Here is a 13358-nt window from a genome sequence, read left to right on the forward strand (position 1 = left end):
CTTATCGGGTCCGCCCGAGACCACTAAACTTTCCGTGCCCTCGGGCACTTGTTTTAATTGTGCACTTGAAGTATTTTCTAAGAGCTTTTGTTCTGTGCTTAGTACCCTGTCCTCATAAAGAGTACAGGGCTGTTGTGATTCTAATAAATATACTGTTTATTTTCATAACACTTGTGTGGTGTCCTTTCACTTGGTGTTCAAGGGGTATGTGATGTATTACAGCTGGCTTAACACGCCCTCTAGAGTTTAGCCCGAAGACTGCTCGTATCCACGCTACTAGGATAGCTGGTCTAAGGTTGACTTACAACCAATCACCATAAGGGTCGTTTGGAACGATACATAGTGGTCGCTAGAATAGCGAACGCTGCATATCGGGCCAACTTCTCACATTGGTGAGCAGCAGTTGGGATTTGAGCTTGCTGTTGTTTTACCACGCGTATCCTAAGAATATCTTGTGAAAGATCACATAAGTACTCCAGGTACATATAACTTAGCTTAGAATACTCCGAGTTCTACTGAACCAGCTGTTGTAGCTCCTCAAGGCTTAGCACACCTTGGCTACAACTCTTAGCAAGGGATCAGTAGGTAAACCCATAGTGTAGGTAGGTGCATCACTTACACCACACTAGAAGCAGCATGTCAGACAAAGGAGGAAACTCTGAGTCTCCCCTTGTGTCAGTCGACCTTCCACAGGTCACCTCCAGATATGCTGCACTTAGCTTCCACGAGATGCGACAGATCTGTACATCTCGGAAGTTAAAACAGGGTGCAAACCCTACCATTCCGTTTCTGATTGGTCTCTTGGAGACTTATGATGCTAGGAGGGCGGGTAACACCGACCCTTCTCATCCAGAAGTGGATATGCCTCCCCTCGAGGGAACCCGAGGTGACCCTGACCTTATCCATCTCTCCGCCGAGGGTGAAGAGGAGGACGAGGAGCCAGAGACATCTGGGGACGAGGCAGACAAAGGTCCAGTCATAGTTAGTCAGCTAACTCAGGACAACTTAAGCCGGCACGAGATTGGTACTAGGGGACCCCTGGGCCCTCTCTCGGGCCAGCTTAACATTGGGAACGGACGAGTTAGGTCTCTGTCGAGAGGCTCTAACAGATCCGCTCGAACCAATGGCTCTCGAGGCTCTGTTTGAAGAGGGATGACATCACCTCAGAGGAGAGTGTACGAAGCAAAGGAGCGGGAAGTCAATCTGAGGATCGAGAGGGAAGAACTTGCCCTAGCCAAAGAGAGACTCGCCTTTGCTCGAGAGCAAGAGTTGAGTGGGACAATTCCCACTGGTGGCAGCATTCCCCCACGGGAACCCAGGAGTTTAGACACTAAGCACCTGAATAAGATAGGGCCCCCCTTTAAGCAAGGGGACGACATCCACAAATGGATTACTGCTTTGGAGCGGGCCTGCACTGTACAGTGCATCCCCCAGAGTCAGTGGGCAGCTATCTTGTGGCTCTCCTTTGAAGGTAAAGGTAGAGATAAGCTCCTCACTACTAGAGTCGAGGACGCTAACAATTACCAGATCCTGAAGAACACACTGATTGATGGGTTCGGCCTAACCACTGAGCAGTACAGGTTGCTGTTCAGGGATACCCAGAAAACTCAGTCTCAGGACTGGTCTGATTTCGTTGATTGTGCCACTAAGGCTTTGGAGGGCTGGTTGCTGGGCAGTAAGGTTACTGATTACACAGGATTGTATAATTTGAGCATGCGAGAACAGATTTTAAACAATTGTCAGAACCAGTTGTTGCATCAGCACCTTGTCGACTCGGATCTGACCTCTCCCCAAGAATTGGGAAAGAAGGCAGACAGTTGGGTCAGAACAAGGGTTAAGCAAAACCAGGGCCAGAACCAGGGTGGTCAGAAGAAAGCAGACCAGAAGGGTAAAAATTTGAAAGGGGAACAAACTGACCAGAAGTCTTCGACAGGTCCCCAACAACCCAAAGAGGGGGGGGGGGGTCAGGCATCCCAGAAAAAGAAGAATCAAGAAGGCCAATCGAAAAGGTGGTGCCAATACTGTAAAAGTAAAACTCACTGGTTTAGTGAGTGCACCAAGAAAGGAGGGCAGACTCCTGCTACTGCAGCCCTTAAGGCACCTGTGCCCCCTAGTACAGCCAGCAGTAGTAGTGCGCCTCCCAAGGGACTAGTTGGGCTAACCTTGGGTTCTGAGGGGTGTGACAGCTTAGCTGGTACACTCACTCAGGCTGTCCTTGTCTGTACAGGGGATGTGGATATATCCCCTGATGTCAGTCCCAATACTTTGGGCAAATACCAACAGACGCCTTTAATAAATGGAAGAATGGCTCAGGCCTATAGGGACACTTGTGCCAGCGTCACCATGGTGACGCCTAACTTTGTGGACCCTGGACAGATCATGCCAGGTACAGATTTCCTGGTGACCAATGCCAGCAACGTCACTACCAGTCATAGTATGGCGATTGTTGCTTTCTCCTGGGGAGGGGTAAATGGCCAGAAAAAGGTTGTTGTTAGTTCAGACCTCCCAGTGGATTGTTTGTTGGGCAATGATTTGGAGTCATCACAATGGTCAGAAGTGGAGCAACGGACTCACATGGAGATGTTAGGCTTGCCAGCACACGTGCTTGCTGTGACCAGGTCACAGGTCAGACGATGCCCCACTGAACAGGTGCTGGATCCTGGAACAACGGACCAGACACCTCCCAAGAAGAGGAGCAGTCGGGTTAAGGCCTCGCCTTCCCCCTTGCCCCAGGTCGAGGATCAGGTCTCAGAGGAGGCTGACCTCCAGGAATTGCGGGAAACTGAACCTAAAGAACTCGAGCTTGATCAAGTTGAGTTTCTGGGCTCAGGGGGACCCACACGAGAGGACCTGGGGAAGGACCAGTTAGACTGCCCTTCTCTTGAACCCCTCAGACAGCAGGCTGCTGCTGAGGCTGCTGGGAACGCCACAGGTACCCACAAGGTATACTGGGAAGATGGACTCCTGTACACTGAGGCAAGAGACCCCAAGCCTGGCATGACCAGGAGGCTGGTCGTCCCCTTGTCTCAGCGTGGTTTCCTCCTTACCTTGGCCCACGAGATTCCCTTAGCAGGACACTTAGGCCAGACGAAGACGTGGGACAGGCTTGTCTCACACTTTCACTGGCCTCACATGAACGAAGATACCAAGGAGTTTTGCCGCTCCTGTGTCACTTGCCAAGCCAGTGGTAAGTCAGGTGGCACGACAAAGGCCCCCCTTATACCAATGCCTGTGGTGGGGTGCCCTTTGAACGGGTGGGGATTGACATCGTTGGTCCCATGGAACCACCAACAGCATCAGGGCACAAGTTTATACTGGTGGTAGTGGATCATGCCACCAGGTATCCTGAAGCTATTCCCCTTAGGACCACTACAGCGCCTGTTGTGGCAAGAGCCCTAGTTGGAGTATTATCCAGAGTGGGCTTCCCTAAGGAGGTCGTCTCCGACAGAGGTGCAAACTTTATGTCGAGCTACTTAACTGCTATGTAGAAGGAATGTGGTGTCAACTACAAGTTCACTACACCCTATCATCCACAATGCAATGGGCTTGTTGAGAGATTCAACAGGACCCTGAAAGGGATGATTCATGGACTACCTGAAAAGCTTCGGCGTAGATGGGACGTCCTGATCCCCTGCCTTTTATTCACTTACAGAGAAGTCCCACAGAAGGGGGTTGGCTACAGCCCTTTTGAACTTTTGTACGGGCATCCTGTAAGAGGACCCCTGTGTTTGGTGAAGGAAGGATGGGAGAGACCTCTCAAAAAGCCTGCAACCAGCATAGTGGACTATGTGCTTGGTCTCCGCTCGCGGATGGCTGAGTACATGGAGAAGGCATCCGAAAACCTTAAGGCCAGCCAAGAACTCCAAAAAGCTTGGCATGACCAAAAGGCTGTCTTGACTGTTTATCAGCCCGGACAGAAGGTGTGGGTGTTGGAGCCGGTGGCCCCAGCAGCACTCAAGGACAAATGGTCCGGGCCCTACACCATCCTGGAGAAAAAGGGAGAGGTCACCTACCTGGTGGACCTGGGAACTCCCCGGAGCCCCCACAGGGTGCTCCATGTCAACAGGCTCAAGGCATATGTCGACAGGAAGGACATGAGTTTGCTCATGGCCATAGATGAGGGACAGGAGGAGGAGAGTGACCCTCTCCCCGACCTGCTCACTCAGAATCCTGACGATGGATCGGTAGATGGTGTTGTCTTTTGTGGCAGCCTCTCCGAACATCAACAGGAGGATTGTAAACAGGTTCTTCAATCCTTCCGGCATATGTTCTCTCTAACACCCAGTCAGACCAATTGGTGCACCCATGAGGTTGACACTGGTGACTGCTTGCCCGTCAAGAGTAAAATCTACCGGCAGCCTGATCACGTTAGAGACTGCATCAAGAGTGAAGTGCAGAAAATGTTGGAGCTGGGAGTCATTGAACCCTCGGATAGCCCTTGGGCTAGTCCCGTAGTTCTAGTGCCGAAACCTCACACCCCGGGCGGTAAGAAAGAGATGAGGTTCTGCGTAGACTACAGGGGTCTCAATGCAGTCACTAAGACTGATGCCCACCCAATACCACGGGCAGACAAGCTTATCGATAGATTGGCTTCGGCCAACTACTTAAGTACGTTTGACTTGACAGCTGGGTATTTGCAAATCCGGTTAGCTGAGGACGGCAAGCCTAAGACCGCATTTTCTACCCCTGGTGGGCATTATCAGTTCGTGGTGATGCCCTTCGGTTTGAAAAATGCACCTGCCACCTTCCAACGGTTGGTGAATCACGTTCTCACTGGGCTGGATGACTTCTGTGCGGCGTATCTTGACGATATTGCTGTCTTTAGCTCCACCTGGGAGGATCACCTGGTCCACCTGCGGAAAGTGTTAGAGGCTCTGCAAGCAGCAGGTCTCACTATCAAGGCTACCAAGTGCCAGATAGGGCAGACAGAGGTTGTATACTTGGGCCACCTCGTCGGTGGAGGCCAAGTTCAACCACTGGAGAGCAAGATACAGTCGATCAGGGACTGGGCTCCTCCAACCACCCAGACTCAGGTTCGAGCTTTCTTGGGCCTGACTGGTTACTACCGGAAGTTCGTCAGGAATTATGGATCGATTGTGACTCCGCTCAATGAACTGACGAGTAAGAAAATGCCAAAAAAGGTTCAGTGGACAGCGAGCTGTCAAAAAGCATTCGATGACCTAAAACAGGCCATGTGCACGGCACCTATCCTCAAGAGTCCAGACTACTCCAAACCATTCATTGTCCAAACAGATGCTTTTGAGTTGGGTGTGGGAGCTGTTCTATCTCAACTGAATTTTGATGGTAATGACCAGCCCATTGCTTTTATAAGCAGACGGCTGACCCCCAGAGAGAAAAATTGGTCAGCTATAGAGAGGGAGGCCTTCGCTGTGGTGTGGGCCCTGAAGAAACTGAGGCCATACTTGTTTGGCACTCATTTCAAGATTCAGACCGACCATAAGCCCCTCCTATGGCTAAATCAGATGAAGGGTGAAAACCCCAAACTGCTAAGGTGGTCCATTTCCCTACAGGGGATGGACTTCACAGTGGAGCATAGACCTGGCACTGATCATGGCAATGCAGATGGGCTCTCCAGGTATTTCCACTTAGAACAAGAAGACTCACCTGGTCAAGGTTAGCTTATTGTCCCAACGTTTGGGGGGGGGGGGGGGGGTCATGTAGGAGAGTAGGGTCTGCAATCCTATGATCACCCGGACTTTTTGCTTTTGTTTCACTGGTTTACGACTTTCTCGGGCTGTGGGCCTGCCAATCAGACCCACAGCCAGGCTGTTCTCTCACTAAATTGAGATGTGTACCTTAGGTGCATTACCCAATTGGAACTGGGCCACCCTGTCAGACCCTGTAACTCAGGGCATCGGTGTACCCAGGGCCTACCAGGGGCTGAAGCATGTATTATGCCACCCCTGGATGGCCATCTAAATCTGACACAACTGGCTGCACGACAGCTGGGGCCACGTGGCGTACTCGCCCGTTGCTGTAGGTGTAGTATCCCTATACCTAACCTTAAAATGGACACCCGAGTTCCTCTCAGTCACTCCTATGGCAGGCCTTGACAATCCTGAAGGCAGAGTGCATGGAACCGTGTGAATTGGGCTCTGGCACGAGCCGAGCCCCGTTGCAGCTTGCGGAACCAAGACCCAATGGCTGTTCCATGATAACGCGTATCATATCGGTAACTTCGGTATCGCGTTATCAAGACATGTCGACTAAGGTGTCATACGAATCGGGATGCTGCCCCCTCACCAATTCTGGCGACGAGGTTAGCATTCCGCCCTTCTAGAGGGACACGACATGTACGTAACTGTGAACCCCGGTTAAAGTTAACTGAAGCCTCAGCTCCACAAAATGGACGCTGCCACCACAGACACGAGTCTGACCTCCTGCTGCTGGGAGTCCTTGCAGCGAGGAGAGCTTGGACAAAGGGTTTCCTGTCAAGGGCGGTGTTCGCACCGTCCCAGACAGGGTTTGTGTATTCTGGGTAGGTAGGGCTTTGCAAGAAGGTGACTGCGGAGTGGCACCCCGGTGCTCACTACGCATCTGCTGGCTAGAACCAGTTCCAGGGGCACGCAGCCCCTGACCTGGGGAAAGTCCAGCAGGGGGAGAGGGGTGTAACTACCCCCCTTCCTGGTCCCACCCTTAGGGCAGGACCTAGTCATGTACCCACCCCTTTCTTTAGGATAAAGGCCGGAGCGGGGACCCTTCCAAATTAGATCATCTTTGAATCAAGAATACTTTCTACGAAAGGACTTCGAGACTCTTCTCAAGATTTCTCCCTTGTGGCTAAGGAGTAGTCACCCTGCATCCGCAGGCACCATCTAAGAACTCTGCGGTTTGCTGCAAGTCCTTCCTCAAGGATCCGACGGCCCAACTCGACGAGAACCGGCTTCCCTGGCACCTCTGACCTCTTCCCACGTCGTCAGCTCAGCTGATATCTGTGGGTGCGACGAGACCTCGAGGGACCGGCCATCATCAAAACCTGCACGCTTTCTTAATCAGCACAACCATCGAAGCAATTCTCTGGTGAGTGCTCTGGGGTCCGAGAAGCCCCGACCCTGAGCAGCTCCAGCACCGAAGTGCAGTCTCCCGGCATCTCCACCATCTGCGTGGGGCCCTTCTGCTCGCTGCTCAGCACGTTGTCTGGTCACTAGCCGCTGGCTTGTGCCCTTCTTTGACGACATCCGACAACCAACACTGCTGCTCTGGTTGCTCCAGGCTAGCCTTTGCTTCCTTCTTTGAGAGAAGCACCCCGGTCCCTCCTGGTCCACTCAAGACGCCATTTTAGGCCCACCACGTGGCCCTGAAATCTGCCAAGGCTTGTTGCCCCAATCCTGGGCCCAGCGACGCCGACAGCATCAACCTTCGTGGGACAGCTCGCACCTCCATCCTGGTCGCCGACAACGCCTCCTGGTCCGTGAGACTGCAGAGCCTAGCGTCGCCCACTCACCTAGTCGAGGTGACGGCCATCCGGTGCCTTCCTGGTACCCTCTGACTACTGGCTAGTAGTACGAACTTGTTCCCCTCTGCTTTCAGGTATTAACGATCACTGATCCAGGCTTGGATCACTACGAACTATTCATCACTGGTCGCCGGCCAGCAACTCCCTTTCTTCCGGCTCCTGGCTCGTCAGCGAAGACCCCAACGCCTGTAAGACTTGTGCAGTCGCAGCCCTCGTGGCTAGGTAACTTCGGCATTTCGGTGCCTGCATAGCCTCCTTACTCTAGGGTCCTGAGTCCCTCGCTTCCAACTTGCCTTATCGGGTCCGCCCGAGACCACTAAACTTTCCGTGCCCTCGGGCACTTGTTTTAATTGTGCACTTGAAGTATTTTCTAAGAGCTTTTGTTCTGTGCTTAGTACCCTGTCTTCATAAAGAGTACAGGGCTGTTGTGATTCTAATAAATATACTGTTTATTTTCATAACACTTGTGTGGTGTCCTTTCACTTGGTGTTCAAGGGGTATGTGATGGTATAACAGCTGGCTTAACACGCCCTCTAGAGTTTAGCCCGAAGACTGCTCGTATCCACGCTACTAGGATAGCTGGTCTAAGGTTGACTTACAACCAATCACCATAAGGGTCGGCTGGAACGATACATAGTGGTCGCTAGAATAGCGAACGCTGCATATCGGGCCAACTTCTCACATTGGTGAGCAGCGGTTGGGATTTGAGCTTGCTGTTGTTTTACCACGCGTATCCTAAGAATATCTTGTGAAAGATCACATAAGTACTCCAGGTACATATAACTTAGCTTAGAATACTCCGAGTTCTACTGAACCAGCTGTTGTAGCTCCTCAAGGCTTAGCACACCTTGGCTACAACTCTTAGCAAGGGATCAGTAGGTAAACCCATAGTGTAGGTAGGTGCATCACTTACACCACACTAGAAGCAGCATGTCAGACAAAGGAGGAAACTCTGAGTCTCCCCTTGTGTCAGTCGACCTTCCACAGGTCACCTCCAGATATGCTGCACTTAGCTTCCACGAGATGCGACAGATCTGTACATCTCGGAAGTTAAAACAGGGTGCAAACCCTACCATTCCGTTTCTGATTGGTCTCTTGGAGACTTATGATGCTAGGAGGGCGGGTAACACCGACCCTTCTCATCCAGAAGTGGATATGCCTCCCCTCGAGGGAACCCGAGGTGACCCTGACCTTATCCATCTCTCCGCCGAGGGCGAAGAGGAGGACGAGGAGCTAGAGACATCTGGGGATGAGGCAGACAAAGGTCCAGTCATAGTTAGTCAGCTAACTCAGGACAACTTAAGCCGGCACGAGATTGGTACTAGGGGACCCCTGGGCCCTCTCTCGGGCCAGCTTAACATTGGGAACGGACGAGTCAGGTCTCTGTTGAGAGGCTCTAACAGATCCGCTCGAACCAATGGCTCTCGAGGCTCTGCTCGAAGAGGGATGACATCACCTCAGAGGAGAGTGTACGAAGCAAAGGAGCGGGAAGTCAATCTGAGGATCGAGAGGGAAGAACTTGCCCTAGCCAAAGAGAGACTCGCCTTTGCTCGAGAGCAAGAGTTGAGTGGGACAATTCCCACTGGTGGCAGCATTCCCCCACGGGAACCCAGGAGTTTAGACACTAAGCACCTGAATAAGATAGTGCCCCCCTTTAAGCAAGGGGACGACATCCACAAATGGATTACTGCTTTGGAGCGGGCCTGCACTGTACAGTGCATCCCCCAGAGTCAGTGGGCAGCTATCTTGTGGCTCTCCTTTGAAGGTAAAGATAGAGATAAGCTCCTCACTACTAGAGTCGAGGACGCTAACAATTACCAGATCCTGAAGAACACACTGATTGATGGGTTCGGCCTAACCACTGAGCAGTACAGGTTGCTGTTCAGGGATACCCAGAAAACTCAGTCTCAGGACTGGTCGGATTTCGTTGATTGTGCCACTAAGGCTTTGGAGGGCTGGTTGCTGGGCAGTAAGGTTACTGATTACACAGGATTGTATAATTTGATCATGCGAGAACAGATTTTAAACAATTGTCAGAACCAGTTGTTGCATCAGCACCTTGTCGACTCGGATCTGACCTCTCCCCAAGAATTGGGAAAGAAGGCAGACAGTTGGGTCAGAACAAGGGTTAAGCAAAACCAGGGCCAGAACCAGGGTGGTCAGAAGAACGCAGACCAGAAGGGTAAAAATTCGAAAGGGGAACAAACTGACCAGAAGTCTTCGACAGGTCCCCAACAACCCTAAGAGGGGGGGGGGGTCAGGCTTCCCAGAAAAAGAAGAATCAAGAAAGCCAATCGAAAAGGTGGTGCCAATACTGTAAAAGTAAAACTCACTGGTTTAGTGAGTGCACCAAGAAAGGAGGGCAGACTCCTGCTACTGCAGCCCCTAAGGCACCTGTGCCCCCTAGTACAGCCAGCAGTAGTAGTGCGCCTCCCAAGGGACTAGTTGGGCTAACCTTGGGTTCTGAGGGGTGTGACAGCTTAGCTGGTACACTCACTCAGGCTGTCCTTGTCTGTACAGGGGATGTGGATATATCCCCTGATGTCAGTCCCAATACTTTGGGCAAATACCGACAGACGCCTTTAATAAATGGAAGAATGGCTCAGGCCTATAGGGACACTTGTGCCAGCGTCACCATGGTGACGCCTAACTTTGTGGACCCTGGACAGATCATGCCAGGTACAGATTTCCTGGTGACCAATGCCAGCAACGTCACTACCAGTCATAGTATGGCGATTGTTGCGTTCTCCTGGGGAGGGGTAAATGGCCAGAAAAAGGTTGTTGTTAGTTCAGACCTCCCAGTGGATTGTTTGTTGGGCAATGATTTGGAGTCATCACAATGGTCAGAATTGGAGCAACGGACTCACATGGAGATGTTAGGCTTGCCAGCACACGTGTTTGCTGTGACCAGGTCACAGGTCAGACGATGCCCCACTGAACAGGTGCTGGATCCTGGAACAACGGACCAGACACCTCCCAAGAAGAGGAGCAGTCGGGTTAAGGCCTCGCCTTCCCCCTTGCCCCAGGTCGAGGATCAGGTCTCAGAGGAGGCTGACCTCCAGGAATTGCGGGAGACTGAACCTAAAGAACTCGAGCTTGATCAAGTTGAGTTTCTGGGCTCAGGGGGACCCACACGAGAGGACCTGGGGAAGGACCAGTTAGACTGCCCTTCTCTTGAACCCCTCAGACAGCAGGCTGCTGCTGAGGCTGCTGGGAACGCCACAGGTACCCACAAGGTATACTGGGAAGATGGACTCCTGTACACTGAGGCAAGAGATCCCAAGCCTGGCATGACCAGGAGGCTGGTCGTCCCCTTGTCTCAGCGTGGTTTCCTCCTTACCTTGGCCCACGAGATTCCCTTAGCAGGACACTTAGGCCAGACGAAGACGTGGGACAGGCTTGTCTCACACTTTCACTGGCCTCACATGAACGAAGATACCAAGGAGTTTTGCCGCTCCTGTGTCGCTTGCCAAGCCAGTGGTAAGTCAGGTGGCACGACAAAGGCCCCCCTTATACCAATGCCTGTGGTGGGGGTGCCCTTTGAACGGGTGGGGATTGACATTGTTGGTCCCATGGAACCACCAACAGCATCAGGGCACAAGTGTATACTGGTGGTAGTGGATCATGCCACCAGGTATCCTGAAGCTATTACCCTTAGGACCACTACAGCGCCTGTTGTGGCAAGAGCCCTAGTTGGAGTATTCTCCAGAGTGGGCTTCCCTAAGGAGGTCGTCTCCGACAGAGGTGCAAACTTTATGTCGAGCTACTTAACTGCTATGTGGAAGGAATGTGGTGTCAACTACAAGTTCACTACACCCTATCATCCACAATGCAATGGGCTTGTTGAGAGATTCAACAGGACCCTGAAAGGGATGATTCATGGACTACCTGAAAAGCTTCGGCGTAGATGGGACGTCCTGATCCCCTGCCTTTTATTCGCTTACAGAGAAGTCCCACAGAAGGGGGTTAGCTACAGCCCTTTTGAACTTTTGTACGGGCATCCTGTAAGAGGACCCCTGTGTTTGGTGAAGGAAGGATGGGAGAGACCTCTCAAAAAGCCTGCAACCAGCATAGTGGACTATGTGCTTGGTCTCCGCTCGCGGATGGCTGAGTACATGGAGAAGGCATCCGAAAACCTTAAGGCCAGCCAAGAACTCCAAAAAGCTTGGCATGACCAAAAGGCTGTCTTGACTGTTTATCAGCCCGGACAGAAGGTGTGGGTGTTGGAGCCGGTGGCCCCAGCAGCACTCAAGGACAAATGGTCCGGGCCCTACACCATCCTGGAGAAAAAGGGAGAGGTCACCTACCTGGTGGACCTGGGAACTCCCCGGAGCCCCCACAGGGTGCTCCATGTCAACAGGCTCAAGGCATATGTCGACAGGAAGGACATGAGTTTGCTCATGGCCATAGATGAGGGACAGGAGGAGGAGAGTGACCCTCTCCCCGACCTGCTCACTCAGAATCCTGACGATGGATCGGTAGATGGTGTTGTCTTTTGTGGCAGCCTCTCCGAACATCAACAGGAGGATTGTAAACAGGTTCTTCAATCCTTCCGGCATATGTTCTCTCTAACACCCAGTCAGACCAATTGGTGCACCCATGAGGTTGACACTGGTGACAGCTTGCCCGTCAAGAGTAAAATCTACCGGCAGCCTGATCACGTTAGAGACTGCGTCAAGAGTGAAGTGCAGAAAATGTTGGAGCTGGGAGTCATTGAACCCTCGGATAGCCCTTGGGCTAGTCCCTTAGTTCTAGTGCCGAAACCTCACACCCCGGGCGGTAAGAAAGAGATGAGGTTCTGCGTAGACTACAGGGGTCTCAATGCAGTCACTAAGACTGATGCCCACCCAATACCACGGGCAGACGAGCTTATCGATAGATTGGCTTCGGCCAACTACTTAAGTACGTTTGACCTGACAGCTGGGTATTGGCGAATCCGGTTAGCTGAGGACGCCAAGCCTTAAACCGCATTTTCTACCCCTGGTGGGCATTATCAGTTCGTGGTGATGCCCTTCGGTTTGAAAAATGCACCTGCCACCTTCCAACGGTTGGTGAATCATGTTCTCACTGGGCTGGATGACTTCTGTGCGGCGTATCTTGACGATATTGCTGTCTTTAGCTCCACCTGGGAGGATCACCTGGTCCACCTGCGGAAAGTGTTAGAGGCTCTGCAAGCAGCAGGTCTCACTATCAAGGCTACCAAGTGCCCGATAGGGCAGACACAGGTTGTATACTTGGGCCACCTCGTCGGTGGAGGCCAAGTTCAACCACTGGAGAGCAAGATACAGTCGATCAGGGACTGGGCTCCTCCAACCACCCAGACTCAGGTTCGAGCTTTCTTGGGCCTGACTGGTTACTACCGGAAGTTCGGATCGATTGTGACTCCGCTCAATGAACTGACGAGTAAGAAAATGCCAAAAAAGTTTCAGTGGACAGCGAGCTGTCAAAAAGCATTTGATGACCTAAAACAGGCCATGTGCACGGCACCTATCCTCAAGAGTCCAGACTACTCCAAACCATTCATTGTCCAAACAGATGCTTCTGAGTTGGGTGTGGGAGCTGTTCTATCTCAACTGAATTTTGATGGTAATGACCAGCCCATTGCTTTTATAAGCAGACGGCTGACCCCCAGAGAGAAAAATTGGTCAGCTATAGAGAGGGAGGCCTTCGCTGTGGTGTGGGCCCTGAAGAAACTGAGGCCATACGTGTTTGGCACTCATTTCAAGATTCAGACCGACCATAAGCCCCTCCTATGGCTAAATCAGATGAAGGGTGAAAACCCCAAACTGCTAAGGTGGTCCATTTCCCTACAGGGGATGGACTTCACAGCGGAGCATAGACCTGGCACTGATCATGGCAATGCAGATGGGCTCTCCAGGTA

Source organism: Lissotriton vulgaris, chromosome 7, assembly GCF_964263255.1.
Source record: "Lissotriton vulgaris chromosome 7, aLisVul1.2, whole genome shotgun sequence".
Classification (NCBI taxonomy): Eukaryota; Metazoa; Chordata; class Amphibia; order Caudata; family Salamandridae; genus Lissotriton; species Lissotriton vulgaris.